Source organism: Salvia miltiorrhiza, chromosome 8 (genome assembly GCF_028751815.1).
Source record: "Salvia miltiorrhiza cultivar Shanhuang (shh) chromosome 8, IMPLAD_Smil_shh, whole genome shotgun sequence".
Lineage (NCBI taxonomy): Eukaryota > Viridiplantae > Streptophyta > Magnoliopsida > Lamiales > Lamiaceae > Salvia > Salvia miltiorrhiza.
The window spans coordinates 11,078,737-11,104,962 of NC_080394.1; the positions used below are offsets into that span (position 1 = coordinate 11,078,737).

Genomic DNA, 26,226 nt, shown 5'->3' on the forward strand with positions numbered 1-26,226 from the left:
TTAAAATAAATATTTTCGAAAATAATTTTAAGAAAAAGAAATCTTTAAATAAAATTGGTTTTTAAAGCACTTTTAAAACGATTTATAAGATATCAAAATTTTCAATAATGTATTCAAATATAAAACTTGATTTTGAATTCATAAATTTAAACAACTTTATTTTCAAAGCACGACATGAAGATGTCAGAAAAATAATTAACTAATTAATAAAACTTTTACTAAGGAAAAACTCTAAGTATAAAATAATATCTTTTTAGCAGCGGAAAATATAACAAAATAAAATCTTTATATGATTAAAAATTATGTATGTATCCATGTATATATTTTCGTAAAGATATAAATTCTTAAATAAATATTTGAAATGAATTTAAATATAAATTAAACAAGTCATGGCATTTAAAATAATATAATAACATTTATTTAAACAAATCACACACAAATCTCAAATAGTATAGAATTTCAGAGTTTACATAATCAAGAGATATCACATGAAATAACATAATATGTTTTAGGAAACATTTATCTTTAAATAGATTCGACGCGCCCATTCGACTCTCCACGCGCCTCCGATATCAATCACCTGAAACTGTTGAATATGGGATGAGCATACAGGGTACACTCAGTGTGGGAACATGCAATAATTGTCCATGTTAATAAAATGGTAACACATATTATCATAACGTAACATAACTTCCATACGCACTGTGGCAATCCAAGGACTTTAATGTCCCGGACCCTATATGTGGGCCCCTGGCGACAATATAATGGTTGCAACCCTGTAACATGAAATCGCTTTGTGGCATACCAAGGACGGTGAAGTCCTGGACCAATTATGCTGGCCCCTAGCGATAAATATTTTTACAACACATACGGTAAACACATAATATTAAAATGGACAAATATTAACCACGTGCATGTACTGAAATAAATCCCACACCTGAAAATATGGATTTGATAGATAACTTGAATAATTTCAGATCAACAGTTATGTCCTAGTCGCGCCGCACCTAGTCAGATAAATTCAAATAATAAAATATAAGGACTTAATTAAAATATTTTAAATATAATTAAACTTGAGAAAATTATTTATATAAGTTTTTTTTTAGAAAATCTGAAATGGGAATAATAATTAAAAGAGTAACTATGGGCTTAAATAAATTATGCTCACTACTTAAAAGAATTAACTAAATTAGAAGCCCAATTCAATTAATAAAATTAAGACCCAAAATAAAGCCCATTCCTAAGCCCATCTAACAATCCCTAATTAAACTTACACACACCCCAACACTCCCACGACACAAACACATAGCAGATTCACTAAAATTCACAACTCACGCCTCTTCCCTCTCAGCCGCTCTCTCTCTTCTCTCCACCCCTCTATCTCCCTCTCGGCCTCCTACCACCGCGCCACCGGACGGCCGCCACCGCCGGAGGCCGGCGGCTCCTACCTCCTCACTCTCCTTCCCTATCTTCCTATCTCCCTTCATCCTCCCCTGCCCCTGTCCTCGCCGTCCCAGCCACCTCCTCCTTCGACCGGAACAGCACAGCAGAGCCGAGACCGCGCCGCCACCGCCACCGCCACCGCGACGGACAGCAGCACAGCCCAAACGCTTCTCCCTCCACCCTGACCGGTAATACACAGCAGCTGCAGAGACCACGGTGCCGCTGCCCCTGTTTCCTCTCGCCGTACGCCGCCCCTACTTCTCCCCGCCACCGCCTCTGCACCAACTCCTCCCCCAAAGTTCAGTCCAACTCCCTTTTATCAGTCTAGATTTTCAAAATTTCTTTCTCTGTAAACTATGGATATGAATTCTATTTGATTTCATATTAAATATAAATGATAGATTTGATGATGTATGCATATATGAATTTGGAAATCTTGGTTTTGAGCAGAGAATGAAGAAACAATTGAGATGCTGAAATAAAATAACTTTGCAGAAATTATTAAAATTACCAATGGAATTCTGCAGTGAAAAGAGCAGATTGAGTTTTTTTTTTTTTTTTTGTGGTGAACTGTGAAGGGAACAAGTAAGTCGGTTGCTGCTAGGTTTTACAGATTGAATTATAAAAGTTGAGTTTTTGTTGGATTTGTGAATTTTGAGGATGATACAATGAGGTTTAAATAGATTGAATTTACTTGTTTGAACATAAATGTGTGAAAGAAAGAAATCAAAGTTTGATCAAAGTTTTGCTGCTGCATGCTGCTTTGGAAATCAAAGTTTTGAAATCAAAGTTTTGCTGTAGTTTTGATCAAATCTGACGGAAAGGTACTACAGTGATATATGGCTGAAGCTGAGTAAATGTGGATATGTAGCTGAAGTCATTTTCGTAAAAATTTATTTACACGTTAATAATATATATATATATGGGCTTGTAATGTATGATAAATAAATGGGCTTGTTGTTTCACAAAATAAATGAGAATGAAAGAAAAACGTAGTAATTTGCTGTGATGAATTAAAACATGAAATCTCACAGAAACAATAAAATTACCAGTTGAAGTTTTGTGAAGGAAATATCAGAAATGAGAAGTCTGTTAACTTGAATGAAATTTGTGCTCTGGAAAATTTTGATGAAATGAAACCTAGCAAGTTATTTGGGTGAATTTTAAATGTGATAGCAGTGAGTGATACGTGGCTGAATAAAATTAGGTGACTGAAGGTGATTAAATCCGAATATGTGGCTAAGGAAAAAAAAACTGAACCACGTAACATCTCATTTTAATTAAAGAAAGACATATGGACTTATAATAATAATTGGGCTTTAAAGATGATAAATGGGCTTTCAAATAATAAAATTTTAACCCAATTATCATAGAAAAAGAATAAAAACTATGGCCCAACATATTTATTAAAAATATTTGATAATATAAATTTGTATCTTTTTATAAATATAATCTATAGTTCAAAGTCATTTATTTAATTAGGGCGGTTAGATATCTGATAAGAATAAAAATAGGAATGGCTGGCTTGGAGACTTCTTTAAACAAATGTAAATAAATAGAGTAGAAATTGTTAATTTGCAGATACGAAAATAAGGTATCCAAATCCCTGAAATCATTAATAAACTATAAATGTTGAAACTTGAATAATTGTTTTAGGATCATTGCAAAAGAATTTGGCACATTAATAACAATAAGCCCAACACTAACAAAATTTATGAAAATATTTTATTCTTAATCCAAAATTAATATAATGTCCATGTTATTATTAAAATGCATTTATTAAAAAGAAGAAAAGGAAAAAGAACCTAAGAAACCCTTGAAAGCACAAGAAAAGCAGACTAAGGGTCGAGCCTCATTAAAACCCTTTTACGGAAAACCCAGTGGGAAAAACCGTAAAAGGGAAAAAGAGTACCCGTCTAACAGACAAAAACGAAACAAAAGGAGAAGAGCGGAAGAGAGAGTTTCGGGAACTCCGGCCTAACCATCGTCCCCAAACAATCTCGGCTCTAACCCCACCAAACAACAAAGCAAAACCGAAGGCCGGTGAGACGCCGTCGCCAACAGTAAAACCAGGAACAAAAAGACTCAAATAGAAGAAGAAAAAGAGATAAGAAAAACAACACGGCCGGTTAGACGCCGTCGCCACGAGCAGACAAAGAGAGACAACACGGCCGGTAAGACGCCGTCGCCGTGAGTCAACTAAGACACCCCGCACATCAATCCTAGAGATAACTAACGGCCGGTTATACGCCGTCGCCGTTAGCACCCCAAACAGAAGGAAACTCCAGAGCAACCAAACACTAGTATTTTTGGCCGGTGAGACGCCGTCGCCAAAACTAAACAAGATCCTAAACAACTCTAAGAGAAAATAAAAGCAACACGGCCGGTAAGACGCCGTCGCCGCGAGCAGAGAAAGAGAGACAGCACGTCCGGTAGGACTCCGTCGCTGAGAAACGAACAAACCATCCCGCACAAAGCTAACTAACCGCAGATTACGCACATGACACCACCGAAGCATAATCACTCCACTGCGAAGGGAAGAGCAGGCAGCCCCATCCAGCCGTCGAAAACAAACAATTAAAACCCCAAGAAGCGATAACCGAAAGAAGAGGAACCCGCCGCAGACATTCTTCCAACCATGCAACCAACGACAGCAAGTCCAGGAATCCAGCACCTTCCAACCATTCAGGAAACAAGCCCAAAGCTCGCAGAACACAAAAACCCCCCTGCACCCAAATAAGCAGCTCGTCAAACCCAGAAAACGAACTGCCCACCAGGTGTTCGAAGAAACATCAGACCCAAACAACATCAAAACTTTATCCGGACTCGACTATGCGTCGACATATCTAAAGCAACGGCTTTCTTGATGGCATCAATAGCAAAAGGCCACCATCCCTCATCTCTATCATGATTGGCCATAGAATCCGCCGCGCTGTTCCCTTCTCTATAGATATGAGATATCTGCAAACGAAAGTCAAGGAGAAGACGGAGCGTGCGTTTCCAAATAGCCTTGAAGCGCCACGGAACGTCCTGGGAGCGGGAATTAAGAAGATTAACAACGTAAATAGAGTCCGCCTCAATCCAAAGCCAACGCCACCCTCTGGAATGAGCAATATTCACCGCATGAATCACCGCAAGCAGCTCAGCCTCGAAAGCAAAACCAGTACCCCCTTTAAAGTGAAAACACCCACGCACCCATCCCCAGTTGTCCCGGAAGACACCACCAGCAGCAATGCTTCCCGGGGCTCCCAAAGCTGAACCGTCCGTGTTAACTTTCATCCATTGGCCTGCCGGCGGCCACCAATGAACTTCAATCATAGTGGGGGGCGGCGCCGCCCTCGTAGAAACCCCAATTCTGCGAAGCACAATATAATCCGACCAAGAGTTGTTCGAGCAGCCCAGCTTATGAAAGTTAGCATCCATTTCTTTAAACATCACCTGCAAAAAACTATGAATAGTTTTAGGATGGAAAGAGACATCATTGAAAGTCATTTGATTACGGCAATCCCAGACTTTCCACAACAAAGTAATAATCCCCGCTTTCCAGAAAGAACGAATTTGGGGGCTGAAATCCACATTCCAAGCAGCAACCAGGACACTATGAATATCAACGCAGAGAGAGAGAGCTCCTCTTTGCCAAACCAAGCCAAGAAAACCGACCAAACCGAACGCAGAGCACTGCAACTCCAAAACAAGTGATCCATGGTCTCTGTATCTAAACCGCACAAGATGCAACGGTTTGGTCCAAAAATACCGCGTCTCATAAGAGTATCCAACGTGGGCAATTTCTTATGTATAATACGCCAACAGGTCAACGAACGACGTTCCGGGATAAACTTTTCCCAAATCCAATTTCCCCACACAACCTTCGGAAAATTACGATTTTGAGACTCATAAGCAAGAGAAGCAGTCACGTTCCCACAAATCGAAGGTTTCCAGAAACGAACGTCCTTCTCATCCCCAATCGGAAGTAACAAGATATCCACAACAATGTCCGGATAATTGATAATAAAATCCGCAGTGAAGTGCCAAATTCCCTCATAAAAGTAATCACTAACCGCTTGGTCGAGGAAGTCCATCATAAAGCTCGGAATATGAAGCTTATCCATCAACTTATATCCCAGCCAATCGTCCCGCCAGAAATAAGTATGTTCACCCGTGCCAACATAAGAGTAAGAATCATCAACCAGAATATTCACAAGGCCCCGAATACCAGTCCAGACAGGAGAGGAAGCCAAGTAAAGTTTAGCATAGCTAAAGGAGGTCAAATAACGCGTGCTAAGAATCGCAGGAGCAAACTCCTTGCCCTGAATAATTCTCCAAGCAATCTTCATTAAGAAACTCTTATTCATCGTAGAGAACGATCTAATCCCCAAGCCACCAACTGCACGCGGAGCACAGACACGGGACCAGCTGACCGGGCAAGAAGGCTTTTTACCCACATTACCCGTCCAAATGAAGTTCCGACACTTCTTGTCCAAGCTGTAAATCAGAGACTTTGGCCAGCGATAAACCATCATAGAATGAGTGACAGAGCTTTGAATAACCGATCTGACCAAGCAAATTCTACCAGCCATAGAGAGCTGCAAACCTTTCCAATTCGAGAATTTGTTGACAATCCTGTCATGGATACCCATAAAAAAAGACGCCCGAATACGACCCTGAAAGATTGGAACTCCCAGGTAATTAACCGGTAAAGAACCCACGGCAAAGCCCAAATTTCGAACCACACCAGTTTTCATCACAGGAGAGACACCCGACCCAAAGAAAACGTGAGATTTCTCCGGGTTACAAATCTGACCAGAAAGTTCCCCGTAGAGATCCAAGATTTCTTTAATTTTCCGCGCATTCCTGACAGACGCTTTGCAAAAAATTAAAATATCATCAGCGTAGAGAAGATGAGTGGGAAAGTGAACAGATCTACTAAAATCCATGGGGATGAGATGTCGAGAACGAACACAATTCAAGAAAAGATGACTCAACACATCTTCAGCGAGTCCAAAGAGGATCGACGAAAGAGGATCACCCTGCCGGACCCCTCTGGAACAAGCAAAATAACCGCTCAGCTGTCCATTAAAGAGGATGGATAACCTAGCCGATCTGAAAATGATAGAAATCCAACGTATAAAGTTCTCATGAAAACCGTTCACCCGAAGAACTTGTAAAATAAACTCCCAACTCATCGTATCAAAAGCTTTGCGAATATCAATCTTGCAAGCCATATTCGATCGCTTCCCCGTACGATTCAAGCAATTAAACCCCTCCGAGCCAAGCATAATACAGTCGTGTATCGATCTTCCTTTAATAAAACCAAATTGGTTCGGAGTGACCCCAGCCGCAGCCACCCCACTTAATCTAGTGGCCAAGATCTTCGAAATGATCTTAAAGAAGAAGTTCGATAGAACAATCGGACGAAGATCAGCCACAGTCTCAACGTTATCTTTTTTAGGAATCAGAATTAACGTACTAGAGTTACAACCCGCAGGCAAATAAGAAAACCGAAAGAAAGCCTGAACCGCCGCCACGACATCAACACGGATAATGGACCAACAATTCTGAAAGAAACGACCAGAAAACCCATCAGGCCCTGGCGAACTATTGGGATCAAGGCCGAAGACCGAAGCAGTAATCTCATCATCGTCCGGAATACCAATGAGATTGTCATTCTGCGCATCAGTAACAAAATGATCGACAATAGCCTCAAGCATAATCCTCTCCACTCTGCTGCCACCATCATCCTTAAACAAATTGGAAAAAAAATCCACAATGTGCTGTTGTATGTCATCCCGAACGTAAGAAAAGTAGTCGCCAATCTTAAGATGCTCAATCCTCAAGCCATGCTTTCTAGAGCGAATCATACGGTGAAAAAAAGACGAGTTTCGATCACCATCCTGTAACCAATTCGCACGACTTTTCTGCTGCAACAGACTATTCTTACGTTCCAGAATAACGTTGAGATTAGCTTGAGCAGCCACTTCATCCTCAAACAACTGATCGGTATATCCCAAAAGCGAAATGTTATTCTGGATCTCTAACAGGTTTTGCTATCCCGACTGAAGAAGTTCGTCCACATGACCAAAAACGGTCTTATTCCAGATACGCAGGTCACCTCTCAGCCTCTTAAGCTTAGCCATCACCGTGAAGATGGGGCATCGAGCATCCACAGCAGCCGACCAGGAAGAATTAACCTTTTCCTGAAAATCAGGGTGAGAAATCCACATGTTCAAAAACTTAAAAGAACGTCGAGTGTTGGGCGAACCAGAAGCACACTGAAAGATAAGAGGAGAGTGATCAGAAGTCAGCCTCGGAAGTGCATGAGTATTGACGTTGGACCACAAGCCAGCAAAACTGTCAGAAAAAAGAGCCCTATCCAGCTGAGACTCCACATGCCTAGGGAGGAGCCGCCTGCCAGACCACGTGAACCGAATACCAGAGGTAGGCGATTCAATGAAGCCAGAAGCTTCGATAAAGTCACAAAACTCCTTACAAGAGCTCCTCGAAGGCATCACCGAACTTAAACGCTCATGAGCACCCTTGACAGCATTAAAATCACCGATGAACACCGTGTTACCATCAACAAAAGAAAGAAGATCCATCCACAAAGATCGCCGAGTGATCTGATCGTTAGCACCGTGAACAATCGCCACACGGAAATTCTTCGAGCACCAACAACAATTAGCAATAACCACCTGATCCGAGGAGTGAATGATGCTTGTCTGAACAGTAGGGTGAGCCAGCAACCAGATGTTCGAGCGACGAGGACCTCTACAATTCTGGTGACGAGGAGTCATATTAATAGATCTCCAAAAATGTGTTCGAACTTTGTGAAATCTAGTTTTAGGTTCGATCAAACCCAAAATGATCGGTGAAAATGAACGGCAATGTTCCTTAAGAAGACTTTTAGACTCGTCCGTCAAGCCACGGACGTTCCAAACGAGAAAATTCATAAAGCTAGAATTTCAATCTGGGCTGGGAGTCTCCCAGCTCCGCTTCCTTGCCCCAACGTTTATTCACCACGTTATCCATTGTTTGTAAACAATCATCCTTGCTATAATCAACAATATAGTCGCGCGGATTGTGGCCTGCTTCAACCGACTTCCTGAGCCGATTTTTAATACTTTCTTGCTGCATCATAAGAGCCTTGTTATGATTCCTCGCTGCCTGATCTTGCTTAGAGGGCCTGCCCCGGCCACATTTCGGAAGGTCTTGGCCCTCGCTAATACTTTGCTTGAGGTGCTGAATTTTCATCTCTTTCTCCAAAGCTATGTCTGTTTCAGTCTCCACCTCAGTAGTACTTTGATCCATCGACAAGTTCACGCTCTCATTAGGAATTGCGTGATTTTTGTTGCTCTCATTAAGAATAGATTGATTTCTGTTGTCATCAAAATCCTCCATCGACAACTTTCTGCGTCCCATCTTATCAGTGCACTCCAAGCTTCCTGTCTTCAAAAGGCTCGCCTGAGCAGCCTCCTGATCAAGAGATTGCTGCAGCTCATGAGTCTTGTTCTGTTGCTCTCTGTGAAAAGTAATAGAGGGCCCAAAACTGCCATCCGCTGGGGATCTTAATTCCTTTTCCCTCCGGTCCGCCAGGTTTACCATTGGTGTGCTATTGCTCGTATCCTCCACCAATCCCTGATGTACTTTGCCTGGGGCCACTTCGAAATCAGTCAACTCCATACTATCCAAAACATTGAATCTGTTTGCATTCGGTATACTCGGATTCGAGGTTTTCATCATGTCCGGCCCTGAAGGCTGCTGTTGCTGATCCTCTATCTCACCATCCGACAGCATGATGGTATTCTCCATTTCATTCAAACATTTATCCAGCGAAAGATTATTCACGGTTCCAACCACTTGCCATTCCGGTTCCTTTGGTTTCGCTACCTCCACAGGTTGTTTTGGCTCCTTTTTTCCCTTCCGGCATTTGTCCACCGAGTGCCCAATAATCCTGCATCTCGTACAAAAAAGAGGGAAATATTCATAGCTAAATTCAATATTAAAAACATAATCCCCACCATCAATCGACATCTTCTCCGGAAGCGGTTGAGCCAAATCGATTTCCACCAAAATGCGGGCAAAGTGCGCAACATCATCATCAATAGAGTTTCCATCGATTTTCAGCGGTTGTCCAAGCCAACGACCTATGCCAGAAAGAACTTCTGGATGCCAGAATTCCACAGGTAGATAATAGATTCTTACCCAAACTTGAGCCAAAGAGGATGATTCCTTATAGGGATTGAAGAACCTAACCCAGTCACGGAGCCGCAAAGATCCCGCAGAGAGGTCCCAAATGAGATGAGCTTTGGCAATCGCCTTATCCTCCTTACAATGAAATTTCAAAGTGTAATATCCCTTTCCCATTGGCATTAAATGCCATGCATTCTTGATCGCCCAGATAGACTGGAGTTCCGTTTTCAGCTCTCGAGTAGTTCGAGGCTTCTCGCCTTTGTTCATCATGAGCCTGCCTATGAGGGCGAACTGGAATTTAGAGGTTTGAAAGTTTTGAATCTCCTTTGGGACTTTGAGGATCCCCATCTCACCCTGACGAAACGGCCGAAGAGCCTGAAATTTGTGTGCCGGAAGGTCCGCCTTCTTGGCACGTTGCGGCGCGGTCACATTCGCGTAGGAAACAGCAGGAGCCGAGGGCACAACAGTCTTAGTACCAGAGGGACCAGCAGTCGTAGTAGCAGCCATCGAAGATTGCTTGTTATCCAAGGCAGGAGCTTCAGTAGATTTGCGTCCATCCTGATTCACAACAGGAGGAACCGAGTTATGATGAAAGTTAGTTGACACCGGAGGGAGGTTGAGGGCGCTTCTGTCCACCGAGGGGGGCGGCAGATCAGTCGACATGATCGGAAAACGAACGGAAATCAGCGGCGGACAAGGACAGTTAGGGTTAGGGTTTTTGGAGAGAACGTCATGCTTTTAACTTTTTTAATATATTAGAAATCAATCTAATTTGACTAGAAAATACATTAATTTTTTAATATAATGTCCATGATAAATATATTTAAGTAAATAAATTTATTTAGGCCCAAATTTATATAAAAATATTTTTGGAATATAAAACTTTATTTCTATAGGTATAACCTAGAATTTAGAGTCATACATCTAGCTAGGGGCGCGACTAGATAATTCTCCACAAACTCGACTCATAGATTTATATTTTTAATATCTCGAAAATATAAAAATTTTCAAATAAAATTTGCAAAGGTAGTAAACGGTTTTGGGCTGTGACAAACCTACCCACTTAAAAGAATTTCGTCCTCGAAATTTGACAATTCATAGTTGCAATAATCTTCAACATAATAACTTGAATACTGAACTTGAACATTTTCTCATAATAACTTCAATCATTGCAGCAAATTCACTATACTTTCAACGTAAATAATTTATACTCATCCTCTTGAAAAATATTTGAAATATCTTTACTCATAGCTGCAATAATCTTCAACATATAATTTGAATACTGAACTTTCTCATAATAACTTGCATAATGAACTTGAACTTTCTGATAATAACTTCAATTATTGCAGCAAATTTCAACATACTTTCAACGTAAACAATTTATACTCATCCCTATAAAAATATTTTGAAATACTTTTAAAATACATTTACCTTGAAGTCGGAGCACGTAGAGGTCGAATGGATTTTCTCACACATGACATTTTAGAATTTTATGTAAAATATTTTGCAGAGTCTACAGGAAAGTAGACCTGCTCTGATACCATGCTGTAACACCCTAATCTAATTAAGAAGTTAAATATAAAATTTAAATAAATATTTAATGCGGAAGTCTTAAAATAATTTAAAACTCACTTTTAAAATAAATATTTTCGAAAATAATTTTAAGAAAAAGAAATCTTTAAATAAAATTGGTTTTTAAAGCACTTTTAAAACGATTTATAAGATATCAAAATTTTCAATAATGTATTCAAATATAAAACTTGATTTTGAATTCATAAATTTAAACAACTTTATTTTCAAAGCACGACATGAAGATGTCAGAAAAATAATTAACTAATTAATAAAACTTTTACTAAGGAAAAACTCTAAGTATAAAATAATATCTTTTTAGCAGCGGAAAATATAACAAAATAAAATCTTTATATGATTAAAAATTATGTATGTATCCATGTATATATTTTCGTAAAGATATAAATTCTTAAATAAATATTTGAAATGAATTTAAATATAAATTAAACAAGTCATGACATTTAAAATAATATAATAACATTTATTTAAACAAATCACACACAAATCTCAAATAGTATAGAATTTCAGAGTTTACATAATCAAGAGATATCACATGAAATAACATAATATGTTTTAGGAAACATTTATCTTTAAATAGATTCGACGCGCCCATTCGACTCTCCACGCGCCTCCGATATCAATCACCTGAAACTGTTGAATATGGGATGAGCATACAGGGTACACTCAGTGTGGGAACATGCAATAATTGTCCATGTTAATAAAATGGTAACACATATTATCATAACGTAACATAACTTCCATACGCACTGTGGCAATCCAAGGACTTTAATGTCCCGGACCCTATATGTGGGCCCCTGGCGACAATATAATGGTTGCAACCCTGTAACATGAAATCGCTTTGTGGCATACCAAGGACGGTGAAGTCCTGGACCAATTATGCTGGCCCCTAGCGATAAATATTTTTACAACACATACGGTAAACACATAATATTAAAATGGACAAATATTAACCACGTGCATGTACTGAAATAAATCCCACACCTGAAAATATGGATTTGATAGATAACTTGAATAATTTCAGATCAACAGTTATGTCCTAGTCGCGCCGCACCTAGTCAGATAAATTCAAATAATAAAATATAAGGACTTAATTAAAATATTTTAAATATAATTAAACTTGAGAAAATTATTTATATAAGTTTTTTTTTAGAAAATCTGAAATGGGAATAATAATTAAAAGAGTAACTATGGGCTTAAATAAATTATGCTCACTACTTAAAAGAATTAACTAAATTAGAAGCCCAATTCAATTAATAAAATTAAGACCCAAAATAAAGCCCATTCCTAAGCCCATCTAACAATCCCTAATTAAACTTACACACACCCCAACACTCCCACGACACAAACACATAGCAGATTCACTAAAATTCACAACTCACGCCTCTTCCCTCTCAGCCGCTCCTCTCTCTTCTCTCCACCCCTCCAGGGGCGGAGCCAGGATTTTTTTTGGGGGGGGGGGGGGTTGAACTGTTACGTGGGTTCGGGGGCGGTAGCCCCCGGAATTTTTTTTTGGGGGCATTCAATACATTTTAGACATTTTTTACTAAAATACAAATATAATCATAATAATAACAACATTTTTATAGATAATATAGTTCAAAACATTTACTAAATTTTTTTTTGGAGCATTCAATACATTTTAGACATTTTTTACTAAAATACAAATATAATAATAATAATAATAATAATAATAACAACATTTTCATAGATAATATAGTTCAAAACATTTACTAAAAATTTTTTTGGGGGCATTCAATACATTTTAGACATTTTTTTACTAAAATACAAATATAATCATAATAATAACAACATTTTTATAGATAATATAGTTCAAAACATTTAGTAAATTTTTTTTTTGGGGCATTCAATACATTTTAGACATTTTTTACTAAAATACAAATATAATAATAATAATAATAACAACATTTTCATAGATAATATAGTTCAAAACATTAGCTAAATTTTTTTTGGGGGGCATTCAATACATTTAGACAGTTTTTACTAAAATACAAATATAATAATAATAATAATAATAACAACATTTTCATAGATAATATAGTTCAACATTTACTAAAAAAAATTTGGGGGCATTCAGTACATTTTAGACATTTTTTTACTAAAATACAAATATAATAATAATAATAACAACATTTTTAGACATATTATAAAAAAAAAAAAAAAAAAAAGAAAAAAAAAAATCAAAATTTGGGGGGGCTCTAGCCCCCCCTAGCCCCCCTGGCTCCGCCCCTGCACCCCTCTATCTCCCTCTCGGCCTCCTACCACCGCGCCACCGGACGGCCGCCACCGCCGGAGGCCGGCGGCTCCTACCTCCTCACTCTCCTTCCCTATCTTCCTATCTCCCTTCATCCTCCCCTGCCCCTGTCCTCGCCGTCCCAGCCACCTCCTCCTTCGACCGGAACAGCACAGCAGAGCCGAGACCGCGCCGCCACCGCCACCGCCACCGCGACGGACAGCAGCACAGCCCAAACGCTTCTCCCTCCGCCCTGACCGGTAATACACAGCAGCGGCAGAGACCACGGTGCCGCTGCCCCTGTTTCCTCTCGCCGTACGCCGCCCCTACTTCTCCCCGCCACCGCCTCTGCACCAACTCCTCCCCCAAAGTTCAGTCCAATTCCCTTTTATCAGTCTAGATTTTCAAAATTTCTTTCTCTGTAAACTATGGATATGAATTCTATTTGATTTCATATTAAATATAAATGATAGATTTGATGATGTATGCATATATGAATTTGGAAATCTTGGTTTTGAGCAGAGAATGAAGAAACAATTGAGATGCTGAAATAAAATAACTTTGCAGAAATTATTAAAATTACCAATGGAATTCTGCAGTGAAAAGAGCAGATTGAGTTTTTTTTTTTTTTTGTGGTGAACTGTGAAGGGAACAAGTAAGTCGGTTGCTGCTGGGTTTTACAGATTGAATTATAAAAGTTGAGTTTTTGTTGGATTTGTGAATTTTGAGGATGATACAATGAGGTTTAAATAGATTGAATTTACTTGTTTGAACATAAATGTGTGAAAGAAAGAAATCAAAGTTTTGCTGCTGCATGCTGCTTTTGAAATCAAAGTTTTGAAATCAAAGTTTTGCTGTAGTTTTGATCAAATCTGACGGAAAGGTACTACAGTGATATATGGCTGAAGCTGAGTAAATGTGGATATGTAGCTGAAGTCATTTTCGTAAAAATTTATTTACACGTTAATAATATATATATATATATGGGCTTGTAATGTATGATAAATAAATGGGCTTGTTGTTTCACAAAATAAATGAGAATGAAAGAAAAACGTAGTAATTTGTTGTGATGAATTAAAACATGAAATCTCACAGAAACAATAAAATTACCAGTTGAAGTTTTGTGAAGGAAATATCAGAAATGAGAAGTCTGTTAACTTGAATGAAATTTGTGCTCTGGAAAATTTTGATGAAATGAAACCTAGCAAGTTATTTGGGTGAATTTTAAATGTGATAGCAGTGAGTGATACGTGGCTGAATAAAATTAGGTGACTGAAGGTGATTAAATCCGAATATGTGGCTAAGGAAAAAAAAACTGAACCACGTAACATCTCATTTTAATTAAAGAAAGACATATGGACTTATAATAATAATTGGGCTTTAAAGATGATAAATGGGCTTTCAAATAATAAAATTTTAACCCAATTATCATAGAAAAAGAATAAAAACTATGGCCCAACATATTTATTAAAAATATTTGATAATATAAATTTGTATCTTTTTATAAATATAATCTATAGTTCAAAGTCATTTATCTAATTAGGGCGGTTAGATATCTGATAAGAATAAAAATAGGAATGGCTGGCTTGGAGACTTCTTTAAACAAATGTAAATAAATAGAGTAGAAATTGTTAATTTGCAGATACGAAAATAAGGTATCCAAATCCTTGAAATCATTAATAAACTATAAATGTTGAAACTTGAATAATTGTTTTAGGATCATTGCAAAAGAATTTGGCACATTAATAACAATAAGCCCAACACTAACAAAATTTATGAAAATATTTTATTCTTAATCCAAAATTAATATAATGTCCATGTTATTATTAAAATGCATTTATTAAAAAGAAGAAAAGGAAAAAGAACCTAAGAAACCCTTGAAAGCACAAGAAAAGCAGACTAAGGGCCGAGCCTCATTAAAACCCTTTTACGGAAAACCCAGTGGGAAAAACCGTAAAAGGGAAAAAGAGTACCCGTCTAACAGACAAAAACGAAACAAAAGGAGAAGAGCGGAAGAGAGAGTTTCGGGAACTCCGGCCTAACCATCGTCCCCAAACAATCTCGGCTCTAACCCCACCAAACAACAAAGCAAAACCGAAGGCCGGTGAGACGCCGTCGCCAACAGTAAAACCAGGAACAAAAAGACTCAAATACAAGAAGAAAAAGAGATAAGAAAAACAACACGGCCGGTTAGACGCCGTCGCCACGAGCAGACAAAGAGAGACAACACGGCCGGTAAGACGCCGTCGCCGTGAGTCAACTAAGACACCCCGCACATCAATCCTAGAGATAACTAACGGCCGGTTATACGCCGTCGCCGTTAGCACCCCAAACAGAAGGAAACTCCAGAGCAACCAAACACTAGTATTTTTGGCCGGTGAGACGCCGTCGCCAAAACTAAACAAGATCCTAAACAACTCTAAGAGAAAATAAAAGCAACACGGCCGGTAAGACGCCGTCGCCGCGAGCAGAGAAAGAGAGACAGCACGTCCGGTAGGACTCCGTCGCTGAGAAATGAACAAACCATCCCGCACAAAGCTAACTAACCGCAGATTACGCACATGACACCACCGAAGCATAATCACTCCACTGCGAAGGGAAGAGCAGGCAGCCCCATCCAGCCGTCGAAAACAAACAATTAAAACCCCAAGAAGCGATAACCGAAAGAAGAGGAACCCGCCGCAGACATTCTTCCAACCATGCAACCAACGACAGCAAGTCCAGGAATCCAGCACCTTCCAACCATTCAGGAAACAAGCCCAAAGCTCGCAGAACACAAAAACCCCCCCTGCACCCAAATAAGCAGCTCGTCAAACCCAGAAAACGAACTGCCCACCAGGTGTTCGAAGAAACATCAGACCCAAACAACATCAAAACTTTATCCGGACTCGACTATGCGTCGACATATCTAAAGCAACGGCTTTCTTGATGGCATCAATAGCAAAAGGCCACCATCCCTCATCTCTATCATGATTGGCCATAGAATCCGCCGCGCTGTTCCCTTCTCTATAGATATGAGATATCTGCAAACGAAAGTCAAGGAGAAGACGGAGCGTGCGTTTCCAAATAGCCTTGAAGCGCCACGGAACGTCCTGGGAGCGGGAATTAAGAAGATTAACAACGTAAATAGAGTCCGCCTCAATCCAAAGCCAACGCCACCCTCTGGAATGAGCAATATTCACCGCATGAATCACCGCAAGCAGCTCAGCCTCGAAAGCAAAACCAGTACCCCCTTTAAAGTGAAAACACCCACGCACCCATCCCCAGTTGTCCCGGAAGACACCACCAGCAGCAATGCTTCCCGGGGCTCCCAAAGCTGAACCGTCCGTGTTAACTTTCATCCATTGGCCTGCCGGCGGCCACCAATGAACTTCAATCATAGTGGGGGGCGGCGCCGCCCTCGTAGAAACCCCAATTCTGCGAAGCACAATATAATCCGACCAAGAGTTGTTCGAGCAGCCCAGCTTATGAAAGTTAGCATCCATTTCTTTAAACATCACCTGCAAAAAACTATGAATAGTTTTAGGATGGAAAGAGACATCATTGAAAGTCATTTGATTACGGCAATCCCAGACTTTCCACAACAAAGTAATAATCCCCGCTTTCCAGAAAGAACGAATTTGGGGGCTGAAATCCACATTCCAAGCAGCAACCAGGACACTATGAATATCAACGCAGAGAGAGAGCTCCTCTTTGCCAAACCAAGCCAAGAAAATCGACCAAACCGAACGCAGAGCACTGCAACTCCAAAACAAGTGATCCATGGTCTCTGTATCTAAACCGCACAAGATGCAACGGTTTGGTCCAAAAATACCGCGTCTCATAAGAGTATCCAACGTGGGCAATTTCTTATGTATAATACGCCAACAGGTCAACGAACGACGTTCCGGGATAAACTTTTCCCAAATCCAATTTCCCCACACAACCTTCGGAAAATTACGATTTTGAGACTCATAAGCAAGAGAAGCAGTCACGTTCCCACAAATCGAAGGTTTCCAGAAACGAACGTCCTTCTCATCCCCAATCGGAAGTAACAAGATATCCACAACAATGTCCGGATAATTGATAATAAAATCCGCAGTGAAGTGCCAAATTCCCTCATAAAAGTAATCACTAACCGCTTGGTCGAGGAAGTCCATCATAAAGCTCGGAATATGAAGCTTATCCATCAACTTATATCCCAGCCAATCGTCCCGCCTAGAAATAAGTATGTTCACCCGTGCCAACATAAGAGTAAGAATCATCAACCAGAATATTCACAAGGCCCCGAATACCAGTCCAGACAGGAGAGGAAGCCAAGTAAAGTTTAGCATAGCTAAAGGAGGTCAAATAACGCGTGCTAAGAATCGCAGGAGCAAACTCCTTGCCCTGAATAATTCTCCAAGCAATCTTCATTAAGAAACTCTTATTCATCGTAGAGAACGATCTAATCCCCAAGCCACCAACTGCACGCGGAGCACAGACACGGGACCAGTTGACCGGGCAAGAAGGCTTTTTACCCACATTACCCGTCCAAATGAAGTTCCGACACTTCTTGTCCAAGCTGTAAATCAGAGACTTTGGCCAGCGATAAACCATCATAGAATGAGTGACAGAGCTTTGAATAACCGATCTGACCAAGCAAATTCTACCAGCCATAGAGAGCTGCAAACCTTTCCAATTCGAGAATTTGTTGACAATCCTGTCATGGATACCCATAAAAAAAGACGCCCGAATACGACCCTGAAAGATTGGAACTCCCAGGTAATTAACCGGTAAAGAACCCACGGCAAAGCCCAAATTTCGAACCACACTAGTTTTCATCACAGGAGAGACACCCGACCCAAAGAAAACGTGAGATTTCTCCGGGTTACAAATCTGACCAGAAAGTTCCCCGTAGAGATCCAAGATTTCTTTAATTTTCCGCGCATTCCTGACAGACGCTTTGCAAAAAATTAAAATATCATCAGCGTAGAGAAGATGAGTGGGAAAGTGAACAGATCTACTAAAATCCATGGGGATGAGATGTCGAGAACGAACACAATTCAAGAAAAGATGACTCAACACATCTTCAGCGAGTCCAAAGAGGATCGGCGAAAGAGGATCACCCTGCCGGACCCCTCTGGAACAAGCAAAATAACCGCTCAGCTGCCCATTAAAGAGGATGGATAACCTAGCCGATCTGAAAATGATAGAAATCCAACGTATAAAGTTCTCATGAAAACCGTTCACCCGAAGAACTTGTAAAATAAACTCCCAACTCATCGTATCAAAAGCTTTGCGAATATCAATCTTGCAAGCCATATTCGATCGCTTCCCCGTACGATTCAAGCAATTAAACCCCTCCGAGCCAAGCATAATACAGTCGTGTATCGATCTTCCTTCAATAAAACCAAATTGGTTCGGAGTGACCCCAGCCGCAGCTACCCCACCTAATCTAGTGGCCAAGATCTTCGAAATGATCTTAAAGAAGAAGTTCGATAGAACAATCAGACGAAGATCAGCCACAGTCTCAACGTTATCTTTTTTAGGAATCAGAATTAACGTACTAGAGTTACAACCCGCAGGCAAATAAGAAAACCGAAAGAAAGCCTGAACCGCCGCCACGACATCAACACGGATAATGGACCAACAATTCTGAAAGAAACGACCAGAAAACCCATCAGGCCCTGGCGAACTATTGGGATCAAGGCCGAAGACCGAAGCAGTAATCTCATCATCGTCCGGAATACCAATGAGATTGTCATTCTGCGCATCAGTAACAAAATGATCGACAATAGCCTCAAGCATAATCCTCTCCACTCTGCTGCCACCATCATCCTTAAACAAATTGGAAAAAAAATCCACAATGTGCTGTTGTATGTCATCCCGAACGTAAGAAAAGGAGTCGCCAATCTTAAGATGCTCAATCCTCAAGCCATGCTTTCTAGAGCGAATCATACGGTGAAAAAAAGACGAGTTTCGATCACCATCCTGTAACCAATTCGCACGACTTTTCTGCTGCAACAGACTATTCTTACGTTCCAGAATAACGTTGAGATTAGCTTGAGCAGCCACTTCATCCTCAAACAACTGATCGGTATATCCCAAAAGCGAAATGTTATTCTGGATCTCTAACAGGTTTTGCTGTCCCGACTGAAGAAGTTCGTCCACATGACCAAAAACGGTCTTATTCCAGATACGCAGGTCACCTCTCAGCCTCTTAAGCTTAGCCATCACCGTGAAGATGGGGCATCGAGCATCCACAGCAGCCGACCAGGAAGAATTAACCTTTTCCTGAAAATCAGGGTGAGAAATCCACATGTTCAAAAACTTAAAAGAACGTCGAGTGTTGGGCGAACCAGAAGCACACTGAAAGATAAGAGGAGAGTGATCAGAAGTCAGCCTCGGAAGTGCATGAGTATTGACGTTGGACCACAAGCCAGCAAAACTGTCAGAAAAAAGAGCCCTATCCAGCTGAGACTCCACATGCCTAGGGAGGAGCCGCCTGCCAGACCACGTGAACCGAATACCAGAGGTAGGCGATTCAATGAAGCCAGAAGCTTCGATAAAGTCACAAAACTCCTTACAAGAGCTCCTCGAAGGCATCACCGAACTTAAACGCTCATGAGCACCCTTGACAGCATTAAAATCACCGATGAACACCGTGTTACCATCAACAAAAGAAAGAAGATCCATCCACAAAGATCGCCGAGTGATCTGATCGTTAGCACCGTGAACAATCGCCACACGGAAATTCTTCGAGCACCAACAACAATTAGCAATAACCACCTGATCCGAGGAGTGAATGATGCTTGTCTGAACAGTAGGGTGAGCCAGCAACCAGATGTTCGAGCGACGAGGACCTCTACAATTCTGGTGACGAGGAGTCATATTAATAGATCTCCAAAAATGTGTTCGAACTTTGTGAAATCTAGTTTTAGGTTCGATCAAACCCAAAATGATCGGTGAAAATGAACGGCAATGTTCCTTAAGAAGACTTTTAGACTCGTCCGTCAAGCCACGGACGTTCCAAACGAGAAAATTCATAAAGCTAGAATTTCAATCTGGGCTGGGAGTCTCCCAGCTCCGCTTCCTTGCCCCAACGTTTATTCACCACGTTATCCATTGTTTGTAAACAATCATCCTTGCTATAATCAACAATATAGTCGCGCGGATTGTGGCCTGCTTCAACCGACTTCCTGAGCCGATTTTTAATACTTTCTTGCTGCATCATAAGAGCCTTGTTATGATTCCTCGCTGCCTGATCTTGCTTAGAGGGCCTGCCCCGGCCACATTTCGGAAGGTCTTGGCCCTCGCTAATACTTTGCTTGAGGTGCTGAATTTTCATCTCTTTCTCCAAAGCTATGTCTGTTTCAGTCTCCACCTCAGTAGTACTTTGATCCATCGACAAGTTCACGCTCTCATTAGGAATTGCGTGATTTTTGTTGCTCTCATTAAGAATAGATTGATTTCTGTTGTCATCAAAATCCTCCATCGACAACTTTCTGCGTCCCATCTTATCAGTGCACTCCAAGCTTCCTGTCTTCAAAAGGCTCGCCTGAGCAGCCTCCTGATCAAGAGATTGCTGCAGCTCATGAGTCTTGTTCTGTTGCTCTCTGTGAAAAGTAATAGAGGGCCCAAAACTGCCATCCGCTGGGGATCTTAATTCCTTTTCCCTCCGGTCCGCCAGGTTTACCATTGGTGTGCTATTGCTCGTATCCTCCACCAATCCCTGATGTACTTTGCCTGGGGCCACTTCGAAATCAGTCAACTCCATACTATCCAAAACATTGAATCTGTTTGCATTCGGTATACTCGGATTCGAGGTTTTCATCATGTCCGGCCCTGAAGGCTGTTGTTGCTGATCCTCTATCTCACCATCCGACAGCATGATGGTATTCTCCATTTCATTCAAACATTTATCCAGCGAAAGATTATTCACGGTTCCAACCACTTGCCATTCCGGTTCCTTTGGTTTCGCTACCTCCACAGGTTGTTTTGGCTCCTTTTTTCCCTTCCGGCATTTGTCCACCGAGTGCCCAATAATCCTGCATCTCGTACAAAAAAGAGGGAAATATTCATAGCTAAATTCAATATTAAAAACATAATCCCCACCATCAATCGACATCTTCTCCGGAAGCGGTTGAGCCAAATCGATTTCCACCAAAATGCGGGCAAAGTGCGCAACATCATCATCAATAGAGTTTCCATCGATTTTCAGCGGTTGTCCAAGCCAACGACCTATGCCAGAAAGAACTTCTGGATGCCAGAATTCCACAGGTAGATAATAGATTCTTACCCAAACTTGAGCCAAAGAGGATGATTCCTTATAGGGATTGAAGAACCTAACCCAGTCACGGAGCCGCAAAGATCCCGCAGAGAGGTCCCAAATGAGATGAGCTTTGGCAATCGCCTTATCCTCCTTACAATGAAATTTCAAAGTGTAATATCCCTTTCCCATTGGCATTAAATGCCATGCATTCTTGATCGCCCAGATAGACTGGAGTTCCGTTTTCAGCTCTCGAGTAGTTCGAGGCTTCTCGCCTTTGTTCATCATGAGCCTGCCTATGAGGGCGAACTGGAATTTAGAGGCTTGAAAGTTTTGAATCTCCTTTGGGACTTTGAGGATCCCCATCTCACCCTGACGAAACGGCCGAAGAGCCTGAAATTTGTGTGCCGGAAGGTCCGCCTTCTTGGCACGTTGCGGCGCGGTCACATTCGCGTAGGAAACAGCAGGAGCCGAGGGCACAACAGTCTTAGTACCAGAGGGACCAGCAGTCGTAGTAGCAGCCATCGAAGATTGCTTGTTATCCAAGGCAGGAGCTTCAGTAGATTTGCGTCCATCCTGATTCACAACAGGAGGAACCGAGTTATGATGAAAGTTAGTTGACACCGGAGGGAGGTTGAGGGCGCTTCTGTCCACCGAGGGGGGCGGCAGATCAGTCGACATGATCGGAAAACGAACGGAAATCAGCGGCGGACAAGGACAGTTAGGGTTAGGGTTTTTGGAGAGAACGTCATGCTTTTAACTTTTTTAATATATTAGAAATCAATCTAATTTGACTAGAAAATACATTAATTTTTTAATATAATGTCCATGATAAATATATTTAAGTAAATAAATTTATTTAGGCCCAAATTTATATAAAAATATTTTTGGAATATAAAACTTTATTTCTATAGGTATAACCTAGAATTTAGAGTCATACATCTAGCTAGGGGCGCGACTAGATAATTCTCCACAAACTCGACTCATAGATTTATATTTTTAATATCTCGAAAATATAAAAATTTTCAAATAAAATTTGCAAAGGTAGTAAACGGTTTTGGGCTGTGACAAACCTACCCACTTAAAAGAATTTCGTCCTCGAAATTTGACAATTCATAGTTGCAATAATCTTCAACATAATAACTTGAATACTGAACTTGAACATTTTCTCATAATAACTTCAATCATTGCAGCAAATTCACTATACTTTCAACGTAAATAATTTATACTCATCCTCTTGAAAAATATTTGAAATATCTTTACTCATAGCTGCAATAATCTTCAACATATAATTTGAATACTGAACTTTCTCATAATAACTTGCATAATGAACTTGAACTTTCTGATAATAACTTCAATTATTGCAGCAAATTTCAACATACTTTCAACGTAAACAATTTATACTCATCCCTATAAAAATATTTTGAAATACTTTTAAAATACATTTACCTTGAAGTCGGAGCACGTAGAGGTCGAATGGATTTTCTCACACATGACATTTTAGAATTTTATGTAAAATATTTTGCAGAGTCTACAGGAAAGTAGACCTGCTCTGATACCATGCTGTAACACCCTAATCTAATTAAGAAGTTAAATATAAAATTTAAATAAATATTTAATGCGGAAGTCTTAAAATAATTTAAAACTCACTTTTAAAATAAATATTTTCGAAAATAATTTTAAGAAAAAGAAATCTTTAAATAAAATTGGTTTTTAAAGCACTTTTAAAACGATTTATAAGATATCAAAATTTTCAATAATGTATTCAAATATAAAACTTGATTTTGAATTCATAAATTTAAACAACTTTATTTTCAAAGCACGACATGAAGATGTCAGAAAAATAATTAACTAATTAATAAAACTTTTACTAAGGAAAAACTCTAAGTATAAAATAATATCTTTTTAGCAGCGGAAAATATAACAAAATAAAATCTTTATATGATTAAAAATTATGTATGTATCCATGTATATATTTTCGTAAAGATATAAATTCTTAAATAAATATTTGAAATGAATTTAAATATAAATTAAACAAGTCATGACATTTAAAATAATATAATAACATTTATTTAAACAAATCACACACAAATCTCAAATAGTATAGAATTTCAGAGTTTACATAATCAAGAGATATCACATGAAATAACATAATATGTTTTAGGAAACATTTATCTTTAAATAGATTCGACGCGCCCATTCGACTCTCCACGCGCCTCCGATATCAATCACCTGAAACTGTTGAATATGGGATGAGCATACAGGGTACACTCAGTGTGGGAACATGCAATAATTGTCCATGTTAATAAAATGGTAACACATATTATCATAACGTAACATAACTTCCATACGCACTGTGGCAATCCAAGGACTTTAATGTCCCGGACCCTATATGTGGGCCCCTGGCGACAATATAATGGTTGCAACCCTGTAACATGAAATCGCTTTGTGGCATACCAAGGACGGTGAAGTCCTGGACCAATTATGCTGGCCCCTAGCGATAAATATTTTTACAACACATACGGTAAACACATAATATTAAAATGGACAAATATTAACCACGTGCATGTACTGAAATAAATCCCACACCTGAAAATATGGATTTGATAGATAACTTGAATAATTTCAGATCAACAGTTATGTCCTAGTCGCGCCGCACCTAGTCAGATAAATTCAAATAATAAAATATAAGGACTTAATTAAAATATTTTAAATATAATTAAACTTGAGAAAATTATTTATATAAGTTTTTTTTTAGAAAATCTGAAATGGGAATAATAATTAAAAGAGTAACTATGGGCTTAAATAAATTATGCTCACTACTTAAAAGAATTAACTAAATTAGAAGCCCAATTCAATTAATAAAATTAAGACCCAAAATAAAGCCCATTCCTAAGCCCATCTAACAATCCCTAATTAAACTTACACACACCCCAACACTCCCACGACACAAACACATAGCAGATTCACTAAAATTCACAACTCACGCCTCTTCCCTCTCAGCCGCTCTCTCTCTTCTCTCCACCCCTCCAGGGGCGGAGCCAGGATTTTTTTTTGGGGGCATTCAATACATTTTAGACATTTTTTACTAAAATACAAATATAATCATAATAATAACAACATTTTTATAGATAATATAGTTCAAAACATTTACTAAATTTTTTTTTGGAGCATTCAATACATTTTAGACATTTTTTACTAAAATACAAATATAATAATAATAATAATAATAATAATAATAATAATAATAATAATAACAACATTTTCATAGATAATATAGTTCAAAACATTTACTAAAAATTTTTTTGGGGGCATTCAATACATTTTAGACATTTTTTTACTAAAATACAAATATAATCATAATAATAACAACATTTTTATAGATAATATAGTTCAAAACATTTAGTAAATTTTTTTTTTTTGGGCATTCAATACATTTTAGACATTTTTTACTAAAATACAAATATAATAATAATAATAATAATAATAACAACATTTTCATAGATAATATAGTTCAAAACATTAGCTAAATTTTTTTTGGGGGGCATTCAATACATTTAGACAGTTTTTACTAAAATACAAATATAATAATAATAATAATAATAACAACATTTTCATAGATAATATAGTTCAACATTTACTAAAAAAAATTTGGGGGCATTCAGTACATTTTAGACATTTTTTTACTAAAATACAAATATAATAATAATAATAACAACATTTTTAGACATATTATAAAAATAAAAAAAAAATCAAAATTTGGGGGGGCTCTAGCCCCCCCTAGCCCCCCTGGCTCCGCCCCTGCACCCCTCTATCTCCCTCTCGGCCTCCTACCACCGCGCCACCGGACGGCCGCCACCGCCGGAGGCCGGCGGCTCCTACCTCCTCACTCTCCTTCCCTATCTTCCTATCTCCCTTCATCCTCCCCTGCCCCTGTCCTCGCCGTCCCAGCCACCTCCTCCTTCGACCGGAACAGCACAGCAGAGCCGAGACCGCGCCGCCACCGCCACCGCCACCGCGACGGACAGCAGCACAGCCCAAACGCTTCTCCCTCCGCCCTGACCGGTAATACACAGCAGCGGCAGAGACCACGGTGCCGCTGCCCCTGTTTCCTCTCGCCGTACGCCGCCCCTACTTCTCCCCGCCACCGCCTCTGCACCAACTCCTCCCCCAAAGTTCAGTCCAACTCCCTTTTATCAGTCTAGATTTTCAAAATTTCTTTCTCTGTAAACTATGGATATGAATTCTATTTGATTTCATATTAAATATAAATGATAGATTTGATGATGTATGCATATATGAATTTGGAAATCTTGGTTTTGAGCAGAGAATGAAGAAACAATTGAGATGCTGAAATAAAATAACTTTGCAGAAATTATTAAAATTACCAATGGAATTCTGCAGTGAAAAGAGCAGATTGAGTTTTTTTTTTTTTTTTTGTGGTGAACTGTGAAGGGAACAAGTAAGTCGGTTGCTGCTGGGTTTTACAGATTGAATTATAAAAGTTGAATTTTTGTTGGATTTG

The 26,226-nt window shown here is 39.4% G+C and overlaps 1 long non-coding RNA gene across 3 annotated transcripts; it reads right to left on the bottom strand.

The window, feature by feature from the left end:
- Positions 1 to 395: 395 nt before the first annotated feature.
- On the bottom strand, positions 396 to 26,226 carry LOC131000940 (uncharacterized). 3 transcript variants are annotated; one of them, XR_009093818.1, is made up of 4 exons: positions 25,509 to 26,226; positions 24,291 to 24,728; positions 12,202 to 12,271; positions 396 to 1,007 (listed from the first exon to the last, which is right to left on the bottom strand). It is a non-coding gene; the product is annotated as an uncharacterized LOC131000940 (long non-coding RNA). The 3 variants fall into 3 exon arrangements; XR_009093819.1 differs by lacking the exons at positions 12,202 to 12,271; positions 24,291 to 24,728; positions 25,509 to 26,226 and adding an exon at positions 1,955 to 2,346; XR_009093817.1 differs by lacking the exons at positions 396 to 1,007; positions 12,202 to 12,271 and having other exon boundaries at positions 23,749 to 24,728.